The following is a 9,564-nucleotide window of genomic DNA, read 5'->3' as shown; positions in this document are numbered from 1 at the left end:
GATCTGCTGGTGCAACCCATCATATGACACTCAAAGGAAAAACATTGAGGAGAGGATACTTTCCATCCCCATACAGGCAATTGTGGCTGATAACAACCCACAGAGTAAGATAAATAATATTGACAACCCGTGGGTGAAATGGACTCTTAAAGTATGAAAAACTATTATAAAAGAATATAAACTAGAGAGAGACATTGCAGTTCTTCAATAGTGTGCATATGACTCGGATTTTACGCCGAATAAACTGGATGCTAGACTTAAGGAATGGACAGCTAAAGGAATAACAGCTATTTGCAATATAATGAAAGAAGGAACACTGTTCAGTTTTGAAATGCTCGAAAAGAATCACATTAGAAAAACAAGACTTTTACTGGTATTTACAGATGTGACAGTATGTTAATAGGATGGTTAAAAATGTAACCAAGGCAAGTACATGTCTGATGGAGCTATTTAGGAAAGCATATAATTCAGACAACGGTAGTAAAATCATTTCAAGCGTGTATAAGTGTTTGTCAAATCTTAAAACACATTTGACTTCATACATTAAAACAAAATGGAGGAAGGAAGGAGCGATAATAATATCTGAGGAAGACTGGACAATAATATGGAGGTATCAATGGAAATGTACCAGTTCACAGAAATGGAGGGAGTTCAGGTGGAAAAACTTGATAAGATATTTTATTACACCCTCTCAGAAATCCCATCATGATAGTAACCCCCCTGTTTGCTGGAGAACTTGTGGAAATCGAAATGCAAACCATTATCATATATTCTGGGAATGCCCCATTATCAAAGACTATTGGAGTGGGATACATAATGCCCTACAAGACATCTTTAAATGTGAAATACCTTTAGAGAGTAAGATCGTATATTTTGGGTATATACCTCAAGAATGGTTGAAAAGAGATAAATATTTAATGAATGTACTGCTGGTGGCTGTTAAAAAATCCATACCAGGAAATGGTTATCACAGGAGAGCCCAACTTTAAATGTATGGATGGATATTACAATGGACATTTACAAAATGGAGCAGATAACAGCATCTGTTAATCATCAGTTGGAACAATTTTATTCATACTGGAAAAAATGGTTTAACTACATAACACCTCATAGGCCTGATTTTATTCTCACAAGTCAATGACTATCTGAAGCTGCAGCTTGATGACCTACTGCTTATTAGGGAATGTGAAGCGGTGATAGACAGGAGCTACAGGGAGGTAGTCATCCCTAGACTACAGGGGTCAGAAAACTGGGTCACTGTCAAGAGAGGGAAGGGAAATGCCCGGATAGTGGAGAGCACCCCCGTGGCTGTCCCCCTCAGCAACAAGTATCTTGTTCTGGATGCTGTTGAGGGGGATGACCTGACAGGGGACGCCCACAGTGACCGGGTCTCTGGCACTGAGCCTGGCGCTGTTGTGCAGGAGAGAAGGAGGGAGAAGAGGAATGCGGTAGTCATAGGGGATTCTATATTCAGGGGAACAGACAGGAGATTCTGTGAGCCTGACAGAGATACCTGCATGGTGTATTGCCTCCCAGGTGCCAGGGTACGGGAATATTCTGAAGGGAGGGGGTGAGCAGCCAGTTGTCTTGGTACATGTTGGTAGCAATGACATAGATAGGAGAAGGGAGGAGGTCTTGAAGAGAGATTTCCAGGAGTTAGGAAGGAAGCTGAGAATCAGGACCTCCAGGGTAGTAATCTTGGGATTGCTACCTGTGCCACGTGCTAGTGAGGGCAAGAATAGTAGGATCAGGCAGATGAATGCGTGGATGAGAGACTGGTGCAGGGGGCAGGGCTTCAGATTCTTGGATCATTGGGATCTCTTCTGGGGGAAGTATGACCTGTCTAAAATGAACGGGTTACATCTGAAACCGAAGGGGACCAATATCCTGGCGGGAAAGTTTAATAGAGCTGTTAAGGAGGGTTTGAACTAATTTGGCAGGGGGATGGGAACTGGAATGATAGAGCGGAGGAAGGGGAAAACAGAAATATATCTATCATAGTGAGCAGTAAAGATGTCAGGAAAGCCAGGCAGGTAATGGGGCAAATTTGCAGCCATTGGGATGAGTTGCAGTGCAATAAAGTTGCAGTGCAATCAAAGCAAAAAGTACCAAATACTGGACTTAAGGTGTTATACTTAAATGCATGTAGCATAAGGAATAAGGTGGATGATCTTCTCGTACAGCTACAGATTGGCAGGTATGATATTGTGGCCATCACTGAGATGTGGCTAAAGGATGCATGTCTTTGGGAGCTGAACGTCCAAGGATACACGGTGAATCAGAAGGATAGGAAGGTAGGCAGAGGGGGAGGCGTGGCTTTATTGGTAAGAAATGATATCAAATCATTAGAAAGAGGTGACATAGGATCGGAAGGTGCAGAGTCTTTATGGGTTGAGCTAAGAAATTGCAGGGGTAAACGGACTCTGATGGTAGTTATATACAGGCCTCCAAACAGCTACAGTGATGTGGACTACAAATTACAACAGGAAATAGAAAAGGCTTGTCAGAAGGGCAGTGTTATGACAGTTGTGGGGGATTTTAACATGCGAGTGGATTGGGAAAATCAGGTCAGCACTGGATCTCAAGAGAGAGAATTTGTAGAATGTATGCGAGATGGCTTTTTAGAACAGCTTGTTGTTGAGCCCACTAGGGAATTGGCTGTACTGGATTGGGTATTGTGTAATGAACCGGAGGTGATTAGAGAGATTGAGGTGAAGGAACCCTTAGGAGGCAGTGATCATAACACAATTGAGTTCACTATGAAATTTGAAAAAGAGAAGCCGAAATCCGATGTATCGGTATTTCAGTGGGGTAAAGGAAATTACAGTGGCATGAGAGAGGAACTGGCCAAAGTTGACTGGAAAGGGACTCTAGCAGGAAGGACGGCAGAGCAGCAGTGGCTGGAGTTTATGCGAGAAGTGAGGAAGGTGCAAGACGGATATATTCCCAAAAAGAAGAAATTTTCGAATGGAAAAAGAATGCAACCGTGGCTGACAAGAGAAGTCAAAGCCAAAGTTAAAGCAAAGGACAGGGCATACAAGGAAGCAAAAATTAGTGGGAAGACAGAGGATTGGGAAGTTTTTAAAAGCTTACAAAAGGAAACTAAGAAGGTCATTAAGAGGGAAAAGATGAACTATGAAAGGGAGCGAGCAAATAATATAAAGGAGGATACTAAAAGCTTTTTGAAGTATATAAAGAGTAAAAGACAGGTGACAGTAGATATAGGACCGATAGAAAATGATGCTGGAGAAATTGTCATGGGAGATAAGGACATGGTGGAGGAACTGAACAAGTATTTTGCATCAGTCTTCACTGAGAAAGACATCAGTAGTATACAGGACACTCAAGGGTGGCAGGAAGAGAAGTGTGCGCAGTCACAATTATGACAGAGAAAGTACTCAGGAAGCTGAATAGTCTAAGGGTAGATAAATCTCCTGGACCAGATGGAATGCACCCTCATGTTCTGAAGGAAGTAGCTGTGGAGATTGCGGAGGCATTAGCGATGATCTTGCAAAAGTCGATAGATTCTGACATCGTTCCGGAGGACTGGAAGATTGCAAATGTCACTCCGCTATTTAAGAAGGCGGCAAGGAAGCAAAAAGGAAATTATAGACCTGTTAGCTTGACATCGGTGGTTGGGAAGTTGTTGGAGTCGATTGTCAAAGATGAGGTTACGGAGTACCTGGAGGCATATCACAAGATATGCAGAACTCAGCATGGTTTCCTTAAAGGAAATTCCTGCCTGACAAACCTATTACAATAATGTCCTGTTGAAACTTTTAGGCTGAGGATCATCCTGAGGGTGATATGGCGTGGTCCTTGACTTCTTGACTCCAAGCATGCTCAGTATCTGATCTATGGAACAGTAACTGTAAAGGGGATCAATGGACAACAGACTGTGCCAATGCAGATATAAATGTATTTCTAAGTTCCTGCCTAATAGCATTGCAATTGACCTTTGCCCAATTAAATACTTCCCCTAAATACTAGGAGCGTCTGCTCCTAGTGCTGTCCAGGCTATCAAAGTTCAAAGTAAATTTATCATCTATGTACATATATGTCACCTTGTAATTGATTTTCTTATGGGCATTCACAGTAAATACAAAGAAACGCAATAGAATCAATGAAAAGCCACCTACTACAAGACGGACAAACTAACAATGTGCAAAAGCCAGAAACTCTGCAAAAACAAAAAAAAAGAAAAAGAAAAAGGTCAGGGAGTAATGAAAGTCATGAAGTTGTGGTTGCTGTCTCAAAATGCTCACACATCAAGAGATCTGTCACATGATTATGTTCCTTGTCTGGTTCTAGATCCAGTAAGGCCACTCCTCTAGTCGGCCTGTATACATGTTGTGTCAGGAATTTTTCTTGGACACATCTAACAAATTCTGTCCCTTTAAACTCTTGCACTAAGGAGATGCCAATCAATATAAAGGAAGTTGAAGTCGCCCATGACAACTACACTGTTATTTTTGCCCCTTTCCAAAATCTACTTACCTATAGCTCTGCTCCTCTGTGTCCCTGCTGCTACTGGGTGGGGAGGGGTGGGGTTGTCTGCAGAATACCCCCAAAAGAGTGATTACTCCCTTCCTGTTTCTGACTTCCATCAACACAACTCAGTAAACGATCCCTCCAGGACATCCTCCCTTTCTGTATCTGTAATACTATCCCTGATTAGCAATGCCAGTCCTCCACGTCTTTTACCTCAATTTCTGTCCTTTTGAAATGTCTAAACCCCACAACATCCAGCAGCCATTCCTGCCCTTGTGGTAGCAGTCTCTGTAATGGTTTCCATCACACTGACTCTTGAACAGATCTTCCACACACTGAAATATGAACTCTTGATTTCCCAGTCTACTTTGTCATGACCTTTGCACCTTATTTGTCTACCAGCACTTTCTCTGTAACTGCAATACTATGTATATTTTGTATTCTGTTTCTCTTCTTACCTCCTCAATGTACTTATGTATGATACAATGTCTGGATAACAAGCAAATGCAATCTTTTTATTATATCTCAGTGCATGTGACAATAAACCAATAAAGCAATATTGTTAGATGGTCTTCATTTGTGTTTTGATTACTTTACAAGACAACATGAACATATCATTGCAGAAAGTTTCAGTAAAGCGACAAAAATTTAAAATATCATTACAAATTGTGAAGAAGGTTGTTTTAAAGTTCACATTTGAATGTCAGTTTGATGCTACTGGTGGGTTTCATTATTAATGAAACATTCAGCTCTGGAAAGGATAACTAGCCACTTGCTACCAAGGAACATATGACTGTTTAACTGAAGTATATTTCACAGGGTGAGAAACACTGCAAACCGATCTGCTGAGACTCCTCTACCCAAAGGATGACTCATCTTTCTCAATCATTTGCAAACCGATCAGCAGTACGTTTACTGTGTTTTCTGTTTCTAATTGAAATCTCTTGCATAAAGTTATTGTTGAATCCTTTAAAATATCTTGAGATCATTAAATAGGTTTTGCTCACTGAGTGAGGCATATTGACCCTCATAGAAAATACAAGGAAATTGTCAGTAACTGTAGTCATAAGTAAAGAAGGTGCCTCCATATTATTGATATGAGTGGTGAAACCCAATTTACAACGAGTTTCTCGGAGCTGAAGGAACTTCCGATAGTTCTCCTTTTACATGCTCACCATACATGGATGCAGTGTGGAGTTATGTTACCAAAGCAGCAATCCAGAGTGCTGGACCTGAGTTCAATTCCCAGCACAGTAGCTATGGAATTTAATTTCACATAATATTTAGGAATGGGATTGAACAGAAACTTGTCTTCACAATGATAGCTCTGATCTCTAATGTCTTATGGAGAAAAAATGTCTGCCATACTTACCTGCTCTACTTGTGAATTCAGTCAGAGATCCATTCCACACTGTTCAGCTGACTCATAAATATCCTCTGTTGTGGTCTAACAAGTGTGCGATTACTATTACCCTTGCAAAACTCTCTCAAGGCCAGTTAGGGATGGGCAATAAATGCTGTCCTTGCCAGAAACACCACGATCTTAAAAACCACCGATTAAGAAAGTAAAAATAATCCAACACACTTCAGAATGTTGTTGCCTAGAGTCCATTTTGTAACTGCCCAGTTAAGTGTCAGGATGTTGGCAGTGTGTTCCATCAGTAGTAGTGCTTAAATCAACCAAGTAGGGTGACAGACTTGTAGTTGCACTGTGACTGTTCAAGAATGATCATAGTTTCACCTGAAAGCTCCAACATGCATTGCCATTGGGTTTGTGTAAATAGTGAAATCTATTGTTGCTCTTCTTGTGATTTGGTACGTGCCCCAAGATGGGGAAAAGCAGGTTCATCAATATGAACAGCACATGGAAGTAACTGGTTTAATGGAAAGGTATTCCACCAGGAAATGATTATTTCCTTTACCTTCTCCATTAAATAATTTTTGCTATATAACAAAAACAAGCTATTTGAAGCCACTTTTTGGCCAGGAACAATGGTTCAATAAACTATCCATAAATTATAATTTGTTGATCTTCTGCACCATTCTGTACATATTCAATTAGATCTCTTATTTATTATTCCACATAGCTGGGCATTGGCAAGTGAGATTTATTGGCATTTAACTACATACATATAATTTATGTAGAAACGAGACAACTTTTCTTCGAACCAGGCTGTAAAGCAAATAGCACACATGATACATGATAACTAATGAACGTAAGGATAAAATCTACACATGAATCACACATAAATAACAAACTGAAATGCATTAATATTAAATATTGTAAGGTACGGAACCAATTAACCAGTGACACTTTGAGTACGATGCGGTCGGGTGTTCAGATGTCTAATGGCTGGTGGATGAAACTGTTTCTCATCTTGACCGTTCTAGTTTTTATGCATCGTAGTTTCCTACCTGATAGTAGGAAGTCAAAGAGGACGCTGGATGGATGGGTGGAAGCCTTAACAATACTAAGGGACCCACAAATGTGGCACTCCAGATAAATGACCCAATTGATGGTAGGGAGACCCCTATGACCCTCTCAGCAGTTCTCACAGTCCTTTGTAGGGACTTCTGGTCCGATGCTCAACAGGTCTCATTTCAGATGGAGATGTATCTTGTCAGGAAGCTCTCAATGGTGCTCCTGTAAAATGCAGTTCAGATGTGGATTGGGAGCCTGGCTTGCCTCAATCTTCTTAGGAATTGCAGGCGCTGCTCTGCCTTCTTGTTCAGGGTGGTGATATTAAGGGACCAAGTGAGGTCTTCCATAATGTGAACTGCCCAGAACTTGGTGCAATTAACTCTCTTTACAAAGGAGCAAAGTATTCGCAGAGGGCAATGGTTCATCTGCACCTTCCTGAAGTCCACAATGATTTACTTTTTATTCTGTACATTCAGGCTTAGATTGTTCTTCTCACACCATTCTATCAGCTGCTCCACTTCCTCCCCATACTCTGACTTGTCATCGTTCTTGATAAGGCCAGCCACTGCTGTGTGTTCAAATTCAGCAACTGGCTGTCTGATTTTGCCCAGTTTAATCCATCAGTTTTAGCACCACTTCCATGAGCTCACTCCCTTCTGAATCCTCCTGTAAGGATGAACACTCACAGGCCTTCCCTGTTGGTGCTGCACTCTACCTATATTATGAATCTGGTACACAGTGATGACTGTGTTTATTGTACAGTGTTTCAGGAAAGAAGAGGGAAACCCCTCTGTAGTTGTCACTCATAGACATCTCCGATCTTGAAGAAGGTCATGGTTATGTTGTCTACAAAAGCAAAACCCTTTAGCAGGTTCTTCCCTTCTCAGAAACGAAAGATGTTATGAAATTTTACCAGATATTCTTCACTGTCATGTTTTAATTCTTTATTGGAATTTTATCAGCTGTCAATGCCTTCTTTTATCGATGACTGAAAGACCCTTTCATCCTCTGGGCAACTGGAGCACAGCAAGTATTGCAGCAGATAATATTGTTGTGAGATGGACTCAAGAAAGCTTTCAAAGTGCTCCCTCAAGTGGCCACCCTCTCGGAATCAGAATCAGGTTTAATATCACCAGCATAGGTTGGGAAATTCTTTCTCTTTGCGGCAGCTGTACAAATGAATACAGAAGAATCGAGAAAAAATGTGAATTACAGTGAATATATATGAAATAGTTCACTTATATAAATAGTGCAAAAATAAGAATAAAAGAAGTAGTGAAATAGTTTGCAGGAAGGGTTGGCGAATTATCTCAATGTCATGAGGACATGATTAAATTTGGTGGGGGGAGAGTGTAACATGCTGTAGGGTTTCACTGCTGTGTAACATGCTGTAAGGTTTCACTGGTAATGTAATGGTTTCTCTGTAGCAGCAATGTTCGGATTATGACTAGAGATAACGGGGTTTGGAATGCTGTGTTCTTTCTTGTGAGCTGGAAGAGAGATTTTCGCGGGCTTTTGCCGGGGAGAGATGAGGAGAGGAGACGCGAATAGAGAGAGTCAGTAGACCGCCAGACAGGGTGGACTTGGAGCGAGGATCCGAAGGGCAGCGACGATCGGAGGAGGTCAATGGTGGAGAATCAACTTATCAGTGAGCTCCAACTTTGCGCAACAGACTGTTTAGTAAGATTGGGCCCTTTTTTATCTTTTTTCCATTTCTTTACTAACCATATTGTCAAAGTAAAAATTATAAAGTTTAATTGTTTAGTCGCATATTGTGTACTGTTTGTTATTTCAGGGTACTGATTTGTAACAGGGGATACATCTCGCAGCATCCACCTAAACGGGATTTCTGAAGTTTGGCCGGGCGGGGGGCTACCACCCGCTATATTAAGCCGCTAGCCGAAGCGAGAGTTACACTTGCAACATTTAATATTAATGCACTTCAGTTTGTTATCATGTGTGATTCATCTGTAGATTTTATCCTTATCTTCATAAGTTATCATGTGTTATGTGTGTTATGTGATTTACATCCTGGTTCAGAGTAACGTTGTCTCATTTCTATATACATTATGTGGTTATACACACGTATGTAGTTAAATGACAATAAACTCCACTTGACACTTGACCTGACAATTCCGGCGCCGACCTGAAATGAATTTTTATACGTCCTCCACATGGAATGCATGGGCTTCCCCAGCTGCTCCGATTTCCTCCCACAGTCCAAAAGCGTACAGTGTAGGTTAATTGGTCATTGTAAATTGTCTCATTAACATGAATCAGGTTTCTCGGGGGTTGCTGGGGCGACGTGGCTCGAAGGGCCGGAAGGGCCAACTCTGTGCTTAATCTCTAAATAAATAAATAAACAAGGTAACTGTACATTAGGTGCAACTACTTGAGGCCGGCTGGTTCGATTGATGAACAAAGATGGTGCATGAGAGATGGGTTTAAATAGGTTGCAGGTGATGAGTTGGAAACAAGTGGCAGGTGACTCTCGTTAGCAGGGTGGAGCTCCTGTGCAGGTCTTACAGGACCCACTCCCCCATTCACCTGCAGCCATCACCCAATGGCCCTGGGCTATCCAGATATACCCCTAGTGGAACCTCTTGATGCGTGATGGATCCAAGATGAAACTAGATGACCCTACCCCCTTT

The sequence above is a fragment of the Mobula hypostoma genome, chromosome 3, assembly GCF_963921235.1.
Source record: "Mobula hypostoma chromosome 3, sMobHyp1.1, whole genome shotgun sequence".
NCBI lineage: Eukaryota > Metazoa > Chordata > Chondrichthyes > Myliobatiformes > Myliobatidae > Mobula > Mobula hypostoma.
Note: the sequence above shows the minus strand (reverse complement) of the source record.